Source organism: Haliotis asinina, chromosome 2 (assembly GCF_037392515.1).
Source record: "Haliotis asinina isolate JCU_RB_2024 chromosome 2, JCU_Hal_asi_v2, whole genome shotgun sequence".
In the NCBI taxonomy this organism is placed as follows: Eukaryota; Metazoa; Mollusca; class Gastropoda; order Lepetellida; family Haliotidae; genus Haliotis; species Haliotis asinina.
In genome coordinates, this window is record NC_090281.1 from 52,306,499 (window position 1) to 52,329,327 (window position 22,829).

Here is a 22,829-nt window from a genome sequence, read left to right on the forward strand (position 1 = left end):
AATAACGTCATCTGTTTACGATAGTACGTAACCCAATTCATAACGTGTTACGGAAAGCATAGTTTTCATTTATTACATTTTCATTCTTACAATAACTTATGTAATTAGCTTATCGTTATATTACAAACATATCAACCCACGATGTATTCTTACTGCTTTATACACTCTCCTAGAAACGAACGACTGGCTTGTCTGCTGACCATCTCGCCACGAGACCTTCGAAAAACATGTGACGAGGCACCTGAATTATCTGCCCTTTTATCACGTATGTGATTACCTGCCCTTTCATCACTTAAAATAATCACCTTATCCTTACAATTATTTCATCTTTGGTCATCTTCCAGTGACATCTGTATGATTAATCTCTTTGACACAATGGTACCTATAAATATATGCCACAAACCCTCCACATTCGCTGAGAAAAAGTATCAGGAATACCGGGCCAAACATTTTGATTACTACAGTAGCATGTGTTGTAGAATCAATACGGAAATTATCCCAGGTGCTCATTAAACATTCCTGGCCGTATCCTGAGGCACAAAGAAGTGCACAAGTTTAAATACACCTTAACTTGCTGGACAGGGCAATATATTTATCTCCATTTGCATGTTCAGAAAGTTTTGAGGTCCTATACAAAAGAGAAAAATACTGATTCATTGTTTTGGTGGTTGTATTTTCCTCAACTCACATACTAGCCTTTCAAAAACACGTCTCCGTATCGTTTCAGCAAATTCAAATCAAACTCACCATTTATTGGAGTTAGAGACAAAAAACCCATCTTGTGAAACTGGTGGGTGATTACGTCGTGTTTCTTGACTGTGTTGTGCTTGTAGTCTTTAACATATGGAATCCATCTGGAAAGATCAGTGGTAAAGTAGTTCTATCAATGGATTTCATGGTGAAGGTGTCAAACCTGATATCATATCCTTCTAAAGCAATGACAATACAAAATTAACACCGGGCTTTTAAGTCACGAGTGTCATTTTCAGTAACTAAATCAGGATATAGTAATTATAATCATGCAAAATTAATATTGCGCTTTTAGCGTCCACATGTACCATCTTCATTGTTTTTTTTAATGCGTAATATAATCAGTCTGGAATGTGTCGAAGTAAGCATATTTTCCGATGAGAAGAATTCAAGCTGGCAATAATAAGGTAAGACTCGTGTCACGTTATCTATGAAAGATCTCTTATATACGACTGCATTTCACTGCCTACAACAGATGCAACATGTATTTCACGTCTGCTATGTGCCTTCTTTTGACTACAGTTCTCTGTGAGTGTGCAGAGAAACCTCACATCATATTCATAGTTGCTGATGACCTCGGATGGAACGATGTTGGATTTCGAAACCCTCAAATGATCACCCCTAACCTGGACAGACTGGCCAAAGCTGGAGTCATCCTCAACTCTTCTTACGTCCAACCTCTGTGTTCGCCCTCCAGAAACTGCTTCATGTCAGGATATTTCCCTTATCACACAGGACTACAAGACGGTGTTGTTGGGGTTAACGAAGCAAAACATCTACCGGCAAACCTAACAATAATTCCACAGAAACTAAAACAACTTGGTTATGATGCTCACATGGTTGGAAAGTGGCATCTTGGTTTCTGCAACTGGAAATATACACCCACAGAGAGAGGCTTTGACTCCTACCTTGGATATTACAGCGGTGCTGAGGATTATTTTAACCACTCGAGACAGGGAGGTCCTGGTGAAGTAGGACTGGATTTTCGTTATAACAAGACTGTCTATAGAGACGCCAATGGAACGTACTCTGCTCACGTGTTTGCGGACAGAGCTGTTGAAATCATTCGGAACCACGACAACAATAAGCCACTTTATTTGTACCTTCCATTCCAGTCTGTACATGCACCTCTTGAAGTTCCACCTGAATATGAAAACATGTACAAGAACATAGAGACCATAAGCAGAAGGATCTATTGTGGAATGGTGAGTGCTTTAGACGAAGCTGTTGGTAATATCACGAGGGCATTAGAAGAAAAAGGTCTCATGGACAATCTATTCTTAGTCTTTACAACAGATAATGGTGGTCCAACGTTTAGAGCTGCTAATAACCTGCCTTTACGGGGAGCTAAAAATACTCTCTGGGAAGGGGGAACGAAAGGAACTGGATTCATCTACAGTAAGACCATTCTCAAGAAGATAGGCTACCTCAACACTGGAATGATGCATGCTGTGGACTGGTACCCGACATTGGTGGAGTTGGCTGGTGGAGAGAACACCGATCCCAACATGGACGGAGTCAGTCAGTACGACATGCTCATCAATGGTGGACCGAGTAAGAGGAACGAGTTCGTCTACAACATCTATGATGATAGGGAAGCAGCAGCAATCAGATACGGAGATCTCAAACTCATGCAAGGGAGTCCAGGAACTCACAATGGTTGGGCTCCTTTGCCACATATGGGAATCGGTGAACGTGTCTATGAAGCTGATAACCAAACGTTCCCTCCCTTTATGCTCTACAACATTACTGCAGATCCAACCGAACACTTCGACCTCTCAGCCAAGTACCCTGATCTTCTGGACATGATGAAAAAGAGGCTGGAGAACTGGAAGAAGTCCCGTGTTCCGGCCCAGGATCCGTCTCATGTTCCAAGAGCGAACCCAAAATACTATGGTGGTGTGTGGAGCCCCGGGTGGTGTTGACACAAGCTACGATGGGATTCACATTAAGTATTCAAGAAATACCATACAGTATATTTTGCATTTGAAAGTTTGTTTGAAAATGTATGAACGTAATAAATCGTGTAATGATACATGCTTTTGAGTCATGATATTACCTGTTGTTTTTTCATGGCGTGCACATTCTCGTTTGACGTAAGAGGCGACCAGAAGCATTGGATTCCAGAGCGTCACTAACGTAATACAACGTCCTACAGGACATGTTATGTTTACGTGTATACCGACATCAATGCTAAACGTTGCTTAAAAGCAAGCACTTTGACCACTAAACTACCTCATCGCTTCTTGATACTTTGTTAAATGTCTGATGAGAATTTGAGATGATATCCCTTTTTAACAGGCATTTTGCAAGAGTAATGGTGGATCGCATTAACTTAGGTCATGCACAGTTGTGGTCATCAGACGTGCTTCCATCTGTGTAAGTGTCTCACTGGCCATGAAAATTGCCTTTGGTAGTTTAGTCTGTGATGGACTTTACTATCCCATGAAACTGACATGCTGTGAAATATCTTCAATATCTTTCAAAGCAGAGGTGGTTAGATCAACCCACTCAAAACACGCTCACATCCAAAAGAAATAGGAATGAATTCATTGTCACGTTGACAGAGCTCAATGGCGGTGTGCATGGCAACTACTCTTCGCACTGCTGCACGTGTGTTCAGTCGTTTACAACATGTACATGCACAAGATATCAAGGACACAACTCTTCAACTGATAACATTAACGCAGTTCTAGCTGAAGGTATCACTTTGAAGCAGCCATAAAATATGAAACTGTTCCTAGCCACGCAACAACTAGTGTGCATGTCGAGTTTAAACGTCGGTTTATGAATTCCAGTCTTAAACGTATATCAAAGATTATTTGAAGTGTCAGACATATTTCATAGAATCTCAAGACAAACTCTCGACTAAAAACTATATCTTATTGTAGAGATGGGGGTCTTTAAAAATGTTGTGAGAATGTTAATATCTTACGACTATAAACTGAAGTTCTTAGCAAATTATGACATTGATGACTAGAAGAATGTGATTCTGCATCACATTCTCTGTTACTTATGATGGCAACATCGCTTCACGTCGGCAGAAAATTATATCATTGTCGGGCACACGAACGCCAGCACAAAAACCCTTGGTTCTGCAGTAGAAATAAAACATTTGTAAGTGCACCTTACTAGACCTTCCTCTTAAAATTAAGTTTTTAAAATATAAAGCTTCCAATCCAGGAAAAACTTTAGCTACCGGAGTACCGTTTCCAGTTTATCATAAATAAATAAATGCGTGAATCTCTAGCCCAAAGCTGGAGAGTTGACAGGTATGAACATATATCACAAACACGTTGAAGACATTGCTGAGGGTCATGAAAAGTTGTAACTGACATATTTAATTATCCACTACTGCTTGACAAGTATTAGATGAGCCATGGACTGACTAATGACCCCATTTTACATATATCGAAACACCCGCTAGAACATTCCATTTGAAACAAGAGGGAAACACGTTGATGTCTAAATATTGAAAAGTTCAATTCCCTCGTGCGATTCGTGTCGTGATGGTGTCTTGCTGAACTAAATCGTTCTACGAGACACGTGTTAAACAGTAGTGGTACTGATTTCACGCCACGGTCAGCATGTATTCCACGTGCTTAATCGCTAATCTACCTGTAGCAACCAAGTGTATTCGACCAGATTACTTGCCCCTCCCAATTGTCACAAACGCTTTCACTGCTCTGGTTCATCTAATACTTGTCAAGCAGTAGTCAAAAACTGAAAGTCAATATTAAATTGCTGTACACATGTTGTCATTGCTTCATGTATGAATATGCCATTATATGCTTTTGACTGATGTATTAGTATGTCTTTATTTAATCAATAACTGCTCCACAACCATTTTTCAGTGACATTTTCATCACCGTAGTCATTCAAGACAACAACACATCCAGGTGATAACCCCTTCTAAAATCAAATGAAATCTCTGCTCAAAACTGAGTCCATTGTACCGATTGTCGCTATGTTGTTACTAAAGCTTAAGGATATCGATGTTCCAGAGAGAGAAATGTACTGGCTGTAAATCCGGCATTCTTCATCTTGAAGGTGGAGACCAATTATTAGCAAGTATAGCCACTATTGCAAAACCACTTTGTGAAACTTTGGCAAAACCTTCAAAGGTGGTTGAAGTACCGTAACATAATAGTCCTCCTTTATTCTTCTGTGTTCTTGGTCGCAGTAGTTTGTTAAATTTAACTCTTTGGCTAAACGTTCTGACGTGCATCCAGCTTGGGCGACTGTGCAGTTAGCAGAAGTACCGTGGTCCCTGTTGTGGTAGTCAAACTTTGGTTGCTGGTAATCTATGACCAATGTTATTTTGTATTATATATTGTTATCTGTTAATGTTCTAATGATTGTATACAAAATTCAATCTTCATCTGTGATTTGCAGTTCCTTTACTGTCATTCGTTAAGAGTTTTAGTCATATATACTACCCATCGAAAGTTTAGACTCACTATTATATGTGTGTGCGTGTATGTGTGTGTGTGTGTGGCTACATCGAAGATGAATTTCTCCACTAACGTCGGGGCACATAACCCAACGTATCATCATACCTGATTCAGAGTGAGACATCATAAGACAGAGAACTGACTGACAATCTCGTAAAAAAATTACATATTCACAGTAACTGGGTTGACACTTTTTTAGACAAAAGATTGCAATATAAACCCGTGCGCTGGTTGGAATGTTTACATGAACTCCAATACATCGACTGTGTCAATAGTTTTCATTCTTAAAGACTAAATTGTAACATCGAGTTATTTGATCGGTATGACAATACAAAATTAGACTGACTTATTTACCGCGTTATATAATCATATTTTGGAATGTGCTTGGATACCTGCTAATGATAAGAAAGCAAGCTTGTAAAGGTTGGGCTAGTCACGAGTTACCTTATCTTTTACAGTCGTCTCATATTCGACTCCCTTGAGATGCACATGCTTCCACCAGGTAGACTCCAACCTTGTTGTAGATTATCCTTGCTTTCATACAGCAATTTTGTCCAGGTAGACTCCAACCTTGTTGTAGATTATTCCTGCTTTCATACAGCAATTATGTCACTAGTGTTTATACATTTCATTGGTTCCACAAAATAGGCCTTGCATATACAATCAAGAAGCTTTAGTTGACCTAATCAGTCTGGAATGTGTCCACGAAGGCATTTCTTCCAATGTCAAGAATTCGAGCTGATAAAACTAGGATTAGTCATGAGTTATTATCTTTGTAGTGTATACAGTTGTGTGCCTTTGTTTGATTGTAGTTCTCTGTGAGTGTGCAGAGAAACCTCACATTATTCTTATAGTTGCTGATGATCTTGGATGGAATGATGTTGAATTTCCAAATCCTCTAATGGTCACACCTAACCTGGACAGACTAGCCACAGCGGCAGTGATCCTCAACTCTTCTTATGTCCAGCCTTTGTGTTCGCCCTCCAGAAACTGCTTCATATCAGGGTATTTCCTGTATCACACTGAATTACAAGACGACATTATTGATGCAAATGAAGCAAAACACCTTCCGGGCAACCTAATAATAATCCCTCAGAAACTGAAACACCTTGGCTTATGATACCCACCTGGTTGGAAAGTGGCATCTTGGCTACTGTAACTGGAAATATGCAGCAACAGAGTGAGGCTTTGACTCCTTCCTTGGATACTACACTGGAGCTGAAGGCTATTTTAACCACTCGAGACGGGGAGGTCGTCATGAAGTAGGACTGGATTTTCGGTATAATGAGACTGCGAACTTGAAGTTCCACCTAAATATGAAAACATGGTCAAGAACATAGAATCAGTAAGAAGAAGAATCTATTGTGGAATAGTGAGTGCTTTAGACGAAGCTGTTGGTAATATCACGAGGGCATTAGAAGAAAAAGGTCTCATGGACAATCTATTCTTAGTCTTTACAACAGATAATGGTGGTCCAACGTTTAGAGCTGCTAATAACCTGCCTTTACGGGGAGCTAAAAATACTCTCTGGGAAGGGGGAACGAAAGGAACTGGATTCATCTACAGTAAGACCATTCTCAAGAAGATAGGCTACCTCAACACTGGAATGATGCATGCTGTGGACTGGTACCCGACATTGGTGGAGTTGGCTGGTGGTCATTACAACGGATAGTGGTGGTCCTACATATACAGCATCTAATAACTTGCCTTTGCGAGGAGCCAAGACTACACTATGGCAATTTGGAACGAAGGGACATGCTCATCAATGGTGGAGTAAGAGGAATGAGTTCGTCTACTACATTTATGATGATAGGGAAGCAGCTGCAATTAGGTTCGGAGATTTCAAACTCATTCAAGGGAGTCCAGGACATTACAAAGGTTGGGCTCCTTTGCCACATATGGGAATTGATGAACGTGTAACTGATGTATGATGACATGCACTGCGCAAGGAAGTGAGTCTGACCACCCGATTCCGTAAGTCTCTGGAGTGAAGCTGATAACCAAACGTTCCCTCCCTTTATGCTCTACAACATTACTGCAGATCCAACCGAACACTTCTACCTCTCAGCCAAGTACCCTGATCTTCTGGACATGATGAAGAAGAGGCATTTAATTTTCTGTAAAAATATATTGGAAGAGATGCAAATTGGTATAGGACTTCAATGGTTGTGCTCAAACATGTCGAACGATCCTTCAAGGATGAATAAGGATGAATAAAAATGACTACTCAATGAACAGATATATTTTATTGAGTCAGCGTATTACGAGCTCTCTTAAGAGCATCACCCTGACGATATGGGCTAGAGTCAGTCTTCAACAATCAATATTTGTTGTAAAAGGCGAAAAACGGTACCATGTAATGAAGGAGAGGTATGCATTCCAATACAGAATGTGAGGGTGGACTCAGGCAATGTCAAACACCAGACTGTCTAGTCCAGACGTGATTCTTTCTTGAATATTTCTGGGAGTTAAATGAAGAAAATACTCGAACCTCCTAGGAAACTTCGGGGTCTGCCATTTGAAGGTTGACGAATCTTTTTCTGTTTGCATCAATGATCTCAGTTTCGACATGGTTATATTTATGCGACATTGGTTGAAAACTTCTTAGAGTGAAACAAAATAATGAATGCAATGCGTCACTGCGTCACTGCGTCACTACTTGAACAATGTTTGTGAGTCAAAATCCCCAAAGACCAGATGTGTTCTTTTTTGTACGCCAGTGTATTTTATGACAACTACACGTATCGTCAGTGTTTTTTCAGTGTCTTCTTGACAGAATTTTACCTACTATATTTAGATTCCATTTCCCTAAATAGTGTTTGCACATGCGTGCAGCTGTTGAAATCAGTGGCAGTTAGTGATTGGTTTAGTTATTTTCAAGAGTTGATGGCGGAGTGACGCAGTGCATTCATTATTTTGTTTCACTCTAAGAAGTTTTCAAGCAAGTTTTTATGTCGTTGTTCTTGACTGCATTGTGGTTTTGGTTTATAACATATGTCACCCAGCTGGAAACGTCACTGGGAGTAAATGCGGATCCTTAGCATTGAAAACAGCGATTGCGTCAATGTATTTCATACTGAAGGTGTAAAACTTGTTATCACATCCTTCTAGAGCAATGACAATACAAACTTAACACTCGGGTTTCAAGCCACAGTGGTATTCAATCTAGACTGCTGTTTTTAATGCGTGGTGTGGAATGTGTCTATGTAAGCATTCCTTCTGATGATAAGAATACAGGCTGACACAAATACAGTTATTCGCATGTCACGTTATCTTTTGAAGAACCCTTAAATACGACACTATTCTGTCGCGCACAGCACATCAACATGAAGTACAAAATTAAGCATTTCTGTGCCTTATCTTGACTTCAGCTTAAGTTCACTCAAGAAAACACTTAAAAGAAACTGACAATACATGTGCTTTTCATAAAATACACTGACGTACAAAAGAAAGTTCACACTTGGTGTAAGGGGATTGTAAGTCACAAACATTGTGCACGTAGAGCACATATATTTATCTAATACTCTGTAATATTAACTGATGAGAATGTGTATATTTAACCTTGATCAAGACCAATTGCTTCACAAACACTTTATAAACCAATCTTCATTGCAGTTTTATTTATTTGGCCAACATATTGTTTTCTGTGCGAAGACGTAGGAAATAGTTATAGAAAATATCTTTACAAGCTATCGACAAGTCGTTAATTCAAAGTCAACATGCAATTTCTGTGTAAATGATACTCTGAAGTGTATCGGTATGTCATTCTATTATTATTATGACTAACGACCGAAGGATGAATGAGAGGGACGTCATATCTTTATTCTGGCAGTGACTTGAAATGTGATTGACTGCAACAATAAACATAACTTAGATTCACATATAGCAATAACGTTAACTGTTTACGATAGTACGTAACCCAATTCATAACATGTTACGGACTGCATAGTTTTCATTTATTACATTTTCATTCTTACAATAACTTATGTAATTAGCTTATCGCTATATTACAAACATATCAATCCACGATGTATTCTTACTGCTTTATACACTCTCCTAGAAACGAACGACTGGCTTGTCTGCTGACCATCTCGCCACGAGACCTTCGAAAAACATGTGACGAGGCACCTGAATTATCTGCCCTTTTATCACGTATGTGATTACCTGCCCTTTCATCACTTAAAATAATCACCTTATCCTTACAATTATTTCATCTTTGGTCATCTTCCAGTGACATCTGTATGATTAATCTCTTTGACACAATGGTACCTATAAATATATGCCACATACTCTCCACATCCGATGAGAAAAAGTATCAGGAACACCAGGCCAAAGGTTTTGATTACTACAGTAGCATGTGTAGAATCAATACGGAAATTATCCCAGGTGCTCATTAAACATTCCTGGCCGTATCCTGAGGCATAAAACAGTGCACAAGTTTAAATACACCTTAACTTGCTGGACAGGGCAATATATTTATCTCTGTTTGGATGTTAAGAGAGTTTTGAGGTCCTATACAAAAGAGAAAAAAACACTGATTCGTTGTTTTTGTGGTTGTATCTTCCTCAGCTCACATACTTACCTTTAAAAAGACGTCTCCGTATCGTTTCAGCAAATTCAAATCAAACTCAACATTTAAAGCAGCCCGTCTTGTGAAACTGGTGGGTGATTAGGTCGTTTTTCTTGACTGTGTTGTGCTTGTAGTCTTTAACATATGGAATCCATCTGGAAAGATCATTGGTAAAGTAGTTCTATCAATGGATTTCATGGTGAAGATGTGAAACCTGATATCATATCCTTCTAAAGCAACGACAATACAAAATTAACACCGGGGTTTCAAGTCACGAGTGTCATTTTCAGTGACTAAATCAGGATATAGTAGTTATAATCATGCAAAATTAATATTGCGCTCTTAGCGTCCACATGTACCATCTTCATTGTTTTTTTCAATGGGTGATATAATCAGTCTGGTATGTGTCGATGTGTAGCATATTTTCCGATGAGAAGAATTCAAGCTGGCAATAATAAGGTAAGGCTCGTGTCACGTTATCTATGAAAGATCTCTTATATACGACTGCATTTCACTGCCTACACCAGATGCAACATGTATTTCACGTCTGCTGTGTGCCTTCTTTTGACTACAGTTCTCTGTGAGTGTGCAGAGAAACCTCACATCATATTCATAGTTGCTGATGACCTCGGATGGAACGATGTTGGATTTCGGAATCCTCAAATGATCACCCCTAACCTGAACAGACTGGCCAAAGCGGGAGTCATCCTCAACTCTTCTTACGTCCAGCCTCTGTGTTCGCCCTCCAGAAACTGCTTCATGTCAGGATATTTCCCGTATCACACAGGACTACAAGATGGTGTTGTTGGGGTTAACGAAGCAAAACATCTACCGGCAAACCTAACAATAATTCCACAGAAACTGAAACAACTTGGTTATGAAGCTCACATGGTTGGAAAGTGGCATCTTGGTTTCTGTAACTGGAAATATACACCCACAGAGAGAGGCTTTGACTCCTACCTTGGATATTACAGCGGTGCTGAGGATTATTTTAACCATTCGAGACAGGGAGGTCCTGGTGAAGTAGGACTGGATTTTCGTCATAACAAGACTGTCTATAGAGACGCCAATGGAACGTACTCTGCACACGTGTTTGCGGACAGAGCTGTTGAAATCATTCGGAACCACGACAACAATAAGCCACTTTATTTGTACCTTCCATTCCAGTCTGTACATGCACCTCTAGAAGTTCCTCCTGAATATGAAAACATGTACAAGAACATAGAGACCATAAGCAGAAGGATCTATTGTGGAATGGTGAGTGCTTTAGACGAAGCTGTTGGTAATATCACGAGGGCATTAGAAGAAAAAGGTCTCATGGACAATCTATTCTTAGTCTTTACAACAGATAATGGTGGTCCAACGTTTAGAGCTGCTAATAACCTGCCTTTACGGGGAGCTAAAAATACTCTCTGGGAAGGGGGAACGAAAGGAACTGGATTCATCTACAGTAAGACCATTCTCAAGAAGATAGGCTACCTCAACACTGGAATGATGCATGCTGTGGACTGGTACCCGACATTGGTGGAGTTGGCTGGTGGAGAGAACACCGATCCCAACATGGACGGAGTCAGTCAGTACGACATGCTCATCAATGGTGGACCGAGTAAGAGGAACGAGTTCGTCTACAACATCTATGATGATAGGGAAGCAGCAGCAATCAGATACGGAGATCTCAAACTCATGCAAGGGAGTCCAGGAACTCACAATGGTTGGGCTCCTTTGCCACATATGGGAATCGGTGAACGTGTCTATGAAGCTGATAACCAAACGTTCCCTCCCTTTATGCTCTACAACATTACTGCAGATCCAACCGAACACTTCGACCTCTCAGCCAAGTACCCTGATCTTCTGGACATGATGAAGAAGAGGCTGGAGAACTGGAAGAAGTCCCGTGTTCCGGCCCAGGATCCGTCTCATGTTCCAAGAGCGAACCCAAAATACTATGGTGGTGTGTGGAGCCCCGGGTGGTGTTGACACAAGCTACGATGGGATTCACATTAAGTATTCAAGAAATACCATACAGTATATTTTGCATTTGAAAGTTTGTTTGAAAATGTATGAACGTAATAAATCGTGTAATGATACATGCTTTTGAGTCATGATATTACCTGTTGTTTTTTCATGGCGTGCACATTCTCGTTTGACGTAAGAGGCGACCAGAAGCATTGGATTCCAGAGCGTCACTAACGTAATACAACGTCCTACAGGACATGTTATGTTTACGTGTATACCGACATCAATGCTAAACGTTGCTTAAAAGCAAGCACTTTGACCACTAAACTACCTCATCGCTTCTTGATACTTTGTTAAATGTCTGATGAGAATTTGAGATGATATCCCTTTTTAACAGGCATTTTGCAAGAGTAATGGTGGATCGCATTAACTTAGGTCATGCACAGTTGTGGTCATCAGACGTGCTTCCATCTGTGTAAGTGTCTCACTGGCCATGAAAATTGCCTTTGGTAGTTTAGTCTGTGATGGACTTTACTATCCCATGAAACTGACATGCTGTGAAATATCTTCAATATCTTTCAAAGCAGAGGTGGTTAGATCAACCCACTCAAAACACGCTCACATCCAAAAGAAATAGGAATGAATTCATTGTCACGTTGACAGAGCTCAATGGCGGTGTGCATGGCAACTACTCTTCGCACTGCTGCACGTGTGTTCAGTCGTTTACAACATGTACATGCACAAGATATCAAGGACACAACTCTTCAACTGATAACATTAACGCAGTTCTAGCTGAAGGTATCACTTTGAAGCAGCCATAAAATATGAAACTGTTCCTAGCCACGCAACAACTAGTGTGCATGTCGAGTTTAAACGTCGGTTTATGAATTCCAGTCTTAAACGTATATCAAAGATTATTTGAAGTGTCAGACATATTTCATAGAATCTCAAGACAAACTCTCGACTAAAAACTATATCTTATTGTAGAGATGGGGGTCTTTAAAAATGTTGTGAGAATGTTAATATCTTACGACTATAAACTGAAGTTCTTAGCAAATTATGACATTGATGACTAGAAGAATGTGATTCTGCATCACATTCTCTGTTACTTATGATGGCAACATCGCTTCACGTCGGCAGAAAATTATATCATTGTCGGGCACACGAACGCCAGCACAAAAACCCTTGGTTCTGCAGTAGAAATAAAACATTTGTAAGTGCACCTTACTAGACCTTCCTCTTAAAATTAAGTTTTTAAAATATAAAGCTTTCAATCCAGGAAAAACTTTAGCTACCGGAGTACCGTTTCCAGTTTATCATAAATAAATAAATGCGTGAATCTCTAGCCCAAAGCTGGAGAGTTGACAGGTATGAACATATATTACAAACACGTTGAAGACATTGCTGAGGGTCATGAAAAGTTGTAACTGACATATTTAATTATCCACTACTGCTTGACAAGTATTAGATGAGCCATGGACTGACTAATGACCCCATTTTACATATATCGAAACACCCGCTAGAACATTCCATTTGAAACAAGAGGGAAACACGTTGATGTCTAAATATTGAAAAGTTCAATTCCCTCGTGCGATTCGTGTCGTGATGGTGTCTTGCTGAACTAAATCGTTCTACGAGACACGTGTTAAACAGTAGTGGTACTGATTTCACGCCACGGTCAGCATGTATTCCACGTGCTTAATCGCTAATCTACCTGTAGCAACCAAGTGTATTCGACCAGATTACTTGCCCCTCCCAATTGTCACAAACGCTTTCACTGCTCTGGTTCATCTAATACTTGTCAAGCAGTAGTCAAAAACTGAAAGTCAATATTAAATTGCTGTACACATGTTGTCATTGCTTCATGTATGAATATGCCATTATATGCTTTTGACTGATGTATTAGTATGTCTTTACTTAATCAATAACTGCTCCACAACCATTTTTCAGTGACATTTTCATCACCGTAGTCATTCAAGACAACAACACATCCAGGTGATAACCCCTTCTAAAATCAAATGAAATCTCTGCTCAAAACTGAGTCCATTGTACCGATTGTCGCTATGTTGTTACTAAAGCTTAAGGATATCGATGTTCCAGAGAGAGAAATGTACTGGCTGTAAATCCGGCATTCTTCATCTTGAAGGTGGAGACCAATTATTAGCAAGTATAGCCACTATTGCAAAACCACTTTGTGAAACTTTGGCAAAACCTTCAAAGGTGGTTGAAGTACCGTAACATAATAGTCCTCCTTTATTCTTCTGTGTTCTTGGTCGCAGTAGTTTGTTAAATTTAACTCTTTGGCTAAACGTTCTGACGTGCATCCAGCTTGGGCGACTGTGCAGTTAGCAGAAGTACCGTGGTCCCTGTTGTGGTAGTCAAACTTTGGTTGCTGGTAATCTATGACCAATGTTATTTTGTATTATATATTGTTATCTGTTAATGTTCTAATGATTGTATACAAAATTCAATCTTCATCTGTGATTTGCAGTTCCTTTACTGTCATTCGTTAAGAGTTTTAGTCATATATACTACCCATCGAAAGTTTAGACTCACTATTATATGTGTGTGCGTGTATGTGTGTGTGTGTGTGGCTACATCGAAGATGAATTTCTCCACTAACGTCGGGGCACATAACCCAACGTATCATCATACCTGATTCAGAGTGAGACATCATAAGACAGAGAACTGACTGACAATCTCGTAAAAAAATTACATATTCACAGTAACTGGGTTGACACTTTTTTAGACAAAAGATTGCAATATAAACCCGTGCGCTGGTTGGAATGTTTACATGAACTCCAATACATCGACTGTGTCAATAGTTTTCATTCTTAAAGACTAAATTGTAACATCGAGTTATTTGATCGGTATGACAATACAAAATTAGACTGACTTATTTACCGCGTTATATAATCATATTTTGGAATGTGCTTGGATACCTGCTAATGATAAGAAAGCAAGCTTGTAAAGGTTGGGCTAGTCACGAGTTACCTTATCTTTTACAGTCGTCTCATATTCGACTCCCTTGAGATGCACATGCTTCCACCAGGTAGACTCCAACCTTGTTGTAGATTATCCTTGCTTTCATACAGCAATTTTGTCCAGGTAGACTCCAACCTTGTTGTAGATTATTCCTGCTTTCATACAGCAATTATGTCACTAGTGTTTATACATTTCATTGGTTCCACAAAATAGGCCTTGCATATACAATCAAGAAGCTTTAGTTGACCTAATCAGTCTGGAATGTGTCCACGAAGGCATTTCTTCCAATGTCAAGAATTCGAGCTGATAAAACTAGGATTAGTCATGAGTTATTATCTTTGTAGTGTATACAGTTGTGTGCCTTTGTTTGATTGTAGTTCTCTGTGAGTGTGCAGAGAAACCTCACATTATTCTTATAGTTGCTGATGATCTTGGATGGAATGATGTTGAATTTCCAAATCCTCTAATGGTCACACCTAACCTGGACAGACTAGCCACAGCGGCAGTGATCCTCAACTCTTCTTATGTCCAGCCTTTGTGTTCGCCCTCCAGAAACTGCTTCATATCAGGGTATTTCCTGTATCACACTGAATTACAAGATGACATTATTGATGCAAATGAAGCAAAACACCTTCCGGGCAACCTAATAATAATCCCTCAGAAACTGAAACACCTTGGCTTATGATACCCACCTGGTTGGAAAGTGGCATCTTGGCTACTGTAACTGGAAATATGCAGCAACAGAGTGAGGCTTTGACTCCTTCCTTGGATACTACACTGGAGCTGAAGGCTATTTTAACCACTCGAGACGGGGAGGTCGTCATGAAGTAGGACTGGATTTTCGGTATAATGAGACTGCGAACTTGAAGTTCCACCTAAATATGAAAACATGGTCAAGAACATAGAATCAGTAAGAAGAAGAATCTATTGTGGAATAGTGAGTGCTTTAGACGAAGCTGTTGGTAATATCACGAGGGCATTAGAAGAAAAAGGTCTCATGGACAATCTATTCTTAGTCTTTACAACAGATAATGGTGGTCCAACGTTTAGAGCTGCTAATAACCTGCCTTTACGGGGAGCTAAAAATACTCTCTGGGAAGGGGGAACGAAAGGAACTGGATTCATCTACAGTAAGACCATTCTCAAGAAGATAGGCTACCTCAACACTGGAATGATGCATGCTGTGGACTGGTACCCGACATTGGTGGAGTTGGCTGGTGGTCATTACAACGGATAGTGGTGGTCCTACATATACAGCATCTAATAACTTGCCTTTGCGAGGAGCCAAGACTACACTATGGCAATTTGGAACGAAGGGACATGCTCATCAATGGTGGAGTAAGAGGAATGAGTTCGTCTACTACATTTATGATGATAGGGAAGCAGCTGCAATTAGGTTCGGAGATTTCAAACTCATTCAAGGGAGTCCAGGACATTACAAAGGTTGGGCTCCTTTGCCACATATGGGAATTGATGAACGTGTAACTGATGTATGATGACATGCACTGCGCAAGGAAGTGAGTCTGACCACCCGATTCCGTAAGTCTCTGGAGTGAAGCTGATAACCAAACGTTCCCTCCCTTTATGCTCTACAACATTACTGCAGATCCAACCGAACACTTCTACCTCTCAGCCAAGTACCCTGATCTTCTGGACATGATGAAGAAGAGGCATTTAATTTTCTGTAAAAATATATTGGAAGAGATGCAAATTGGTATAGGACTTCAATGGTTGTGCTCAAACATGTCGAACGATCCTTCAAGGATGAATAAGGATGAATAAAAATGACTACTCAATGAACAGATATATTTTATTGAGTCAGCGTATTACGAGCTCTCTTAAGAGCATCACCCTGACGATATGGGCTAGAGTCAGTCTTCAACAATCAATATTTGTTGTAAAAGGCGAAAAACGGTACCATGTAATGAAGGAGAGGTATGCATTCCAATACAGAATGTGAGGGTGGACTCAGGCAATGTCAAACACCAGACTGTCTAGTCCAGACGTGATTCTTTCTTGAATATTTCTGGGAGTTAAATGAAGAAAATACTCGAACCTCCTAGGAAACTTCGGGGTCTGCCATTTGAAGGTTGACGAATCTTTTTCTGTTTGCATCAATGATCTCAGTTTCGACATGGTTATATTTATGCGACATTGGTTGAAAACTTCTTAGAGTGAAACAAAATAATGAATGCAATGCGTCACTGCGTCACTGCGTCACTACTTGAACAATGTTTGTGAGTCAAAATCCCCAAAGACCAGATGTGTTCTTTTTTGTACGCCAGTGTATTTTATGACAACTACACGTATCGTCAGTGTTTTTTCAGTGTCTTCTTGACAGAATTTTACCTACTATATTTAGATTCCATTTCCCTAAATAGTGTTTGCACATGCGTGCAGCTGTTGAAATCAGTGGCAGTTAGTGATTGGTTTAGTTATTTTCAAGAGTTGATGGCGGAGTGACGCAGTGCATTCATTATTTTGTTTCACTCTAAGAAGTTTTCAAGCAAGTTTTTATGTCGTTGTTCTTGACTGCATTGTGGTTTTGGTTTATAACATATGTCACCCAGCTGGAAACGTCACTGGGAGTAAATGCGGATCCTTAGCATTGAAAAGAGCGATTGCGTCAATGTATTTCATACTGAAGGTGTAAAACTTGTTATCACATCCTTCTAGAGCAATGACAATACAAACTTAACACTCGGGTTTCAAGCCACAGTGGTATTCAATCTAGACTGCTGTTTTTAATGCGTGGTGTGGAATGTGTCTATGTAAGCATTCCTTCTGATGATAAGAATACAGGCTGACACAAATACAGTTATTCGCATGTCACGTTATCTTTTGAAGAACCCTTAAATACGACACTATTCTGTCGCGCACAGCACATCAACATGAAGTACAAAATTAAGCATTTCTGTGCCTTATCTTGACTTCAGCTTAAGTTCACTCAAGAAAACACTTAAAAGAAACTGACAATACATGTGCTTTTCATAAAATACACTGACGTACAAAAGAAAGTTCACACTTGGTGTAAGGGGATTGTAAGTCACAAACATTGTGCACGTAGAGCACATATATTTATCTAATACTCTGTAATATTAACTGATGAGAATGTGTATATTTAACCTTGATCAAGACCAATTGCTTCACAAACACTTTATAAACCAATCTTCATTGCAGTTTTATTTATTTGGCCAACATATTGTTTTCTGTGCGAAGACGTAGGAAATAGTTATAGAAAATATCTTTACAAGCTATCGACAAGTCATTAATTCAAAGTCAACATGCAATTTCTGTGTAAATGATACTCTGAAGTGTATCGGTATGTCATTCTATTATTATTATGACTAACGACCGAAGGATGAATGAGAGGGACGTCATATCTTTATTCTGGCAGTGACTTGAAATGTGATTGACTGCAACAATAAACATAACTTAGATTCACATATAGCAATAACGTTAACTGTTTACGATAGTACGTAACCCAATTCATAACATGTTACGGACTGCATAGTTTTCATTTATTACATTTTCATTCTTACAACAACTTATGTAATTAGCTTATCGCTATATTACAAACATATCAATCCACGATGTATTCTTACTGCTTTATACACTCTCCTAGAAACGAACGACTGGCTTGTCTGCTGACCATCTCGCCACGAGACCTTCGAAAAACATGTGACGAGGCACCTGAATTATCTGCCCTTTTATCACGTATGTGATTACCTGCCCTTTCATCACTTAAAATAATCACCTTATCCTTACAATTATTTCATCTTTGGTCATCTTCCAGTGACATCTGTATGATTAATCTCTTTGACACAATGGTACCTATAAATATATGCCACATACTCTCCACATTCGTTGAGAAAAAGTATCAGGAACACCGGGCCAAAGGTTTTGATTACTACAGTAGCATGTGTAGAATCAATACGGAAATTATCCCAGGTGCTCATTAAACATTCCTGGCCGTATCCTGAGGCATAAAACAGTGCACAAGTTTAAATACACCTTAACTTGCTGGACAGGGCAATATATTTATCTCTGTTTGGATGTTAAGAGAGTTTTGAGGTCCTATACAAAAGAGAAAAAAACACTGATTCGTTGTTTTTGTGGTTGTATCTTCCTCAGCTCACATACTTACCTTTAAAAAGACGTCTCCGTATCGTTTCAGCAAATTCAAATCAAACTCAACATTTAAAGCAGCCCGTCTTGTGAAACTGGTGGGTGATTAGGTCGTTTTTCTTGACTGTGTTGTGCTTGTAGTCTTTAACATATGGAATCCATCTGGAAAGATCATTGGTAAAGCAGTTCTATCAATGGATTTCATGGTGAAGATGTGAAACCTGATATCATATCCTTCTAAAGCAATGACAATACAAAATTAACACCGGGGTTTCAAGTCACGAGTGTCATTTTCAGTGACTAAATCAGGATATAGTAGTTATAATCATGCAAAATTAATATTGCGCTCTTAGCGTCCACATGTACCATCTTCATTGTTTTTTTTTAATGGGTGATATAATCAGTCTGGTATGTGTCGATGTGTAGCATATTTTCCGATGAGAAGAATTCAAGCTGGCAATAATAAGGTAAGGCTCGTGTCACGTTATCTATGAAAGATCTCTTATATACGACTGCATTTCACTGCCTACACCAGATGCAACATGTATTTCACGTCTGCTGTGTGCCTTCTTTTGACTACAGTTCTCTGTGAGTGTGCAGAGAAACCTCACATCATATTCATAGTTGCTGATGACCTCGGATGGAACGATGTTGGATTTCGGAATCCTCAAATGATCACCCTAACCTGAACAGACTGGCCAAAGCGGGAGTCATCCTCAACTCTTCTTACGTCCAGCCTCTGTGTTCGCCCTCCAGAAACTGCTTCATGTCAGGATATTTCCCGTATCACACAGGACTACAAGATGGTGTTGTTGGGGTTAACGAAGCAAAACATCTACCGGCAAACCTAACAATAATTCCACAGAAACTGAAACAACTTGGTTATGAAGCTCACATGGTTGGAAAGTGGCATCTTGGTTTCTGTAACTGGAAATATACACCCACAGAGAGAGGCTTTGACTCCTACCTTGGATATTACAGCGGTGCTGAGGATTATTTTAACCACTCGAGACGGGGAGGTCCTGGTGAAGTAGGACTGGATTTTCGTTATAACAAGACTGTCTATAGAGACGCCAATGGAACGTACTCTGCACACGTGTTTGCGGACAGAGCTGTTGAAATCATTCGGAACCACGACAACAATAAGCCACTTTATTTGTACCTTCCATTCCAGTCTGTACATGCACCTCTAGAAGTTCCTCCTGAATATGAAAACATGTACAAGAACATAGAGACCATAAGCAGAAGGATCTATTGTGGAATGGTGAGTGCTTTAGACGAAGCTGTTGGTAATATCACGAGGGCATTAGAAGAAAAAGGTCTAGTAGACAATCTATTCTTAGTCTTTACAACAGATAATGGTGGTCCAACGTACAGAGCTGCTAATAACCTGCCTTTGCGAGGAGCTAAAAATACTCTCTGGGAAGGGGGAACGAAAGGAACTGGATTCATCTACAGTAAGACCATTCTCAAGAAGACAGGCTACCTCAACACTGGAATGATGCATGCTGTGGACTGGTACCCGACATTGGTGGAGTTGGCTGGTGGAGAGAACACCGATCCCAACATGGACGGAGTCAGTCAGTACGACATGCTCATCAATGGTGGACCGAGCAAGCGAAATGAGTTCGTCTACAACATCTATGATGATAGGGAAGCAGCTGCAATCAGGTACGGAGATCTCAAACTCATGCAAGGGAGTCCAGGAACTCACAATGGTTGGGCTCCTTTGCCACATTTGGGAATCGATGAACGTGTCTATGAAGCTGATAACCAGAAGTTCCCTCCTTTCATGCTCTACAACATTACTGCAGATCCAACCGAACACTTCGACCTCTCAGCCAAGTACCCTGAACTTGTGGACATGATGAAGAAGAGGCTGGAGAACTGGAAGAAGTCGCGTATTCCGGCACAAGACCCTTCTCCTGTTCCAAGAGCGAACCCAAAATACTATGGAGGAGTATGGAGTCCTGGGTGGTGCTAATATGTAGTGTGTTTGGGTACAGGTGGAAATGTAGTTTTTTTATATTACCCTGCAGCTTCTGTGTATATAATCAAATAGTTTGACGATGCCACGTAAGATGAGTACGATGTGAAACCGCCCATGTATCACTCACAGCAAATAAAAAATACTAGTCTCGATGTAAAATTGTTTGCACATGAAATATCCAAATTTCAACTTCATTTTTATTATATTTCTTGGCCCGTGAAGGTCCGTGGTAGAATAGGCCTTCGGGAACCCATGCTTACCATAAAAGGCGACTATGTTTGTTGTGAGAGACGATTAACGGGATCGGGTGGTTAGGCTCGCTGACTTGGTTGACACATGTTATCGGTTCCAAATCGCACAGATCGATGCTCATGTTGTTGATCACATTGCCGCCATATAGCTGAAATATTGCTAAGTGTGGCGTAAAACGCAACTCACTCAGTCACTCATTATATTTCTTGGTTGTGTCGGCCATCCACAGCCGATGGTAAGTGCCACCAAAGCAGTCAACGCCTAACACCTTCATTAGTTCCCGTCACGATGACGCACCAGAGAATAGCTGAAATAATTTACTTAAAGACGGTTTCAAACCCAACTCCCTAGCCCATGGCAAACATCATTGACGTGAGTTTTATGTATATTGTAAAAGAAGCAGTGTAATGTCAACTGAAGATGTAATTTGGATGATGTGTATTCGTAATTTCTTGTTTGAAAAGCGTTTGGGTAAATTGTTGAAAACGGGTAACAGGTCAGTTATTACACTTAATATTAATTTATCCCAACTGACCTTAAGCGATGATGGATCCATATACGTAATTATGGATCCAGATACGTAGTTATTGGTCTACCGAAACACAAAAAAGGATCCACCACTGCGTATCTGGATCCCTCATTATCGAAGAATTCCATTCATTGCACAGCGTATATATGCACGAATATAAAGTGACAACGAATTTAAATACCAGACTGTAAATCAGCTTGGTCATTCATCTTTCCATTTCAAGCTTGCCTTTAGCGTTCTCCAACATCTCGAACGAATACCACAGATTGTATAACAAACTTGAGTTTTATGACAAAATTAATTATGTAGATTCATGCCATACTTGACACATTGTCACACGGGATGTAATCATGGTGTTATCATTGTCCGTACACATGTAGCAGGTATAGTAGGGCACGGTTACTTGTTGTTTCCATGGTTACTGACGATGGCATGCAAGGAAGCGCAGGCACAAAGCATAACCAGATGGCGTGTATATTAGCAGGAAAGACTAAGAGGATGGGTGCGATTTTGTATTAACCAATCCTTACCTCTCCAGAGTTGATCAGTCATACGTAACTGAAGTCGGAATTGGAAGCATTTGGGAACCGTTGAACATCGCTTACACAAATACGCACAGAGAGAGTGGTGGTGGTAGACAAACAGAAAGACAGGCGGAAAGACATGCAGGCAGACGGGCAGATAATCGCATTAAACATAACATTGATAACATTTCATTTGTGATGTACTAGTAATGATTGAGTATGGTTTTACGTCGCTCAGCAATATACTAGCTGAGTGAAACTCTGTTGGTAATCAAGGCTGGACAAGACAATCCAGAGAATACCAAAAGAAGGTATTCTAGGTAACTGATGTATGATGACATGCACTGCCCAAGGAAGTGAGTCTGACCACCCGATTCCGTAAGTCTCTGGAGTGAAGCTGATAACCAAACGTTCCCTCCCTTCATACTCTACAACATTACTGCAGATCCAACCGAACACTTTGACCACTAAACCAAGCACCCTGAATTTGTGGACATGATGAAGAAGAGGCTGGAGAACTGGAAGAAATCCCGTGTTCCGGCCCAGGATCCGTCTCCTGTTCCAAGAGCGAACCCAAAATACTGTGGTGGTGTGTGGAGCCCCGGGTGGTGTTGACACAAGCTACGATGGGATTCACATTAAGTATTCAAGAAATAGCATACAGTATATTTTGCATTTTCTTTCTGCAAAT

At 40.0% G+C, this 22,829-nt stretch overlaps 3 pseudogenes; all 3 read left to right on the top strand.

The window, feature by feature from the left end:
* The first annotated feature begins 1,232 nt into the window (after nucleotides 1-1,232).
* Nucleotides 1,233-2,675, top strand: LOC137272668 (arylsulfatase B pseudogene; annotated as a pseudogene).
* Nucleotides 2,676-10,308: 7,633 nt separating this feature from the next.
* On the top strand, nucleotides 10,309-11,751 carry LOC137272669 (arylsulfatase B pseudogene; annotated as a pseudogene).
* Nucleotides 11,752-19,385: 7,634 nt separating this feature from the next.
* LOC137272670 (arylsulfatase B pseudogene) lies at nucleotides 19,386-20,827 on the top strand (annotated as a pseudogene).
* The last annotated feature ends 2,002 nt before the right edge of the window (nucleotides 20,828-22,829 follow it).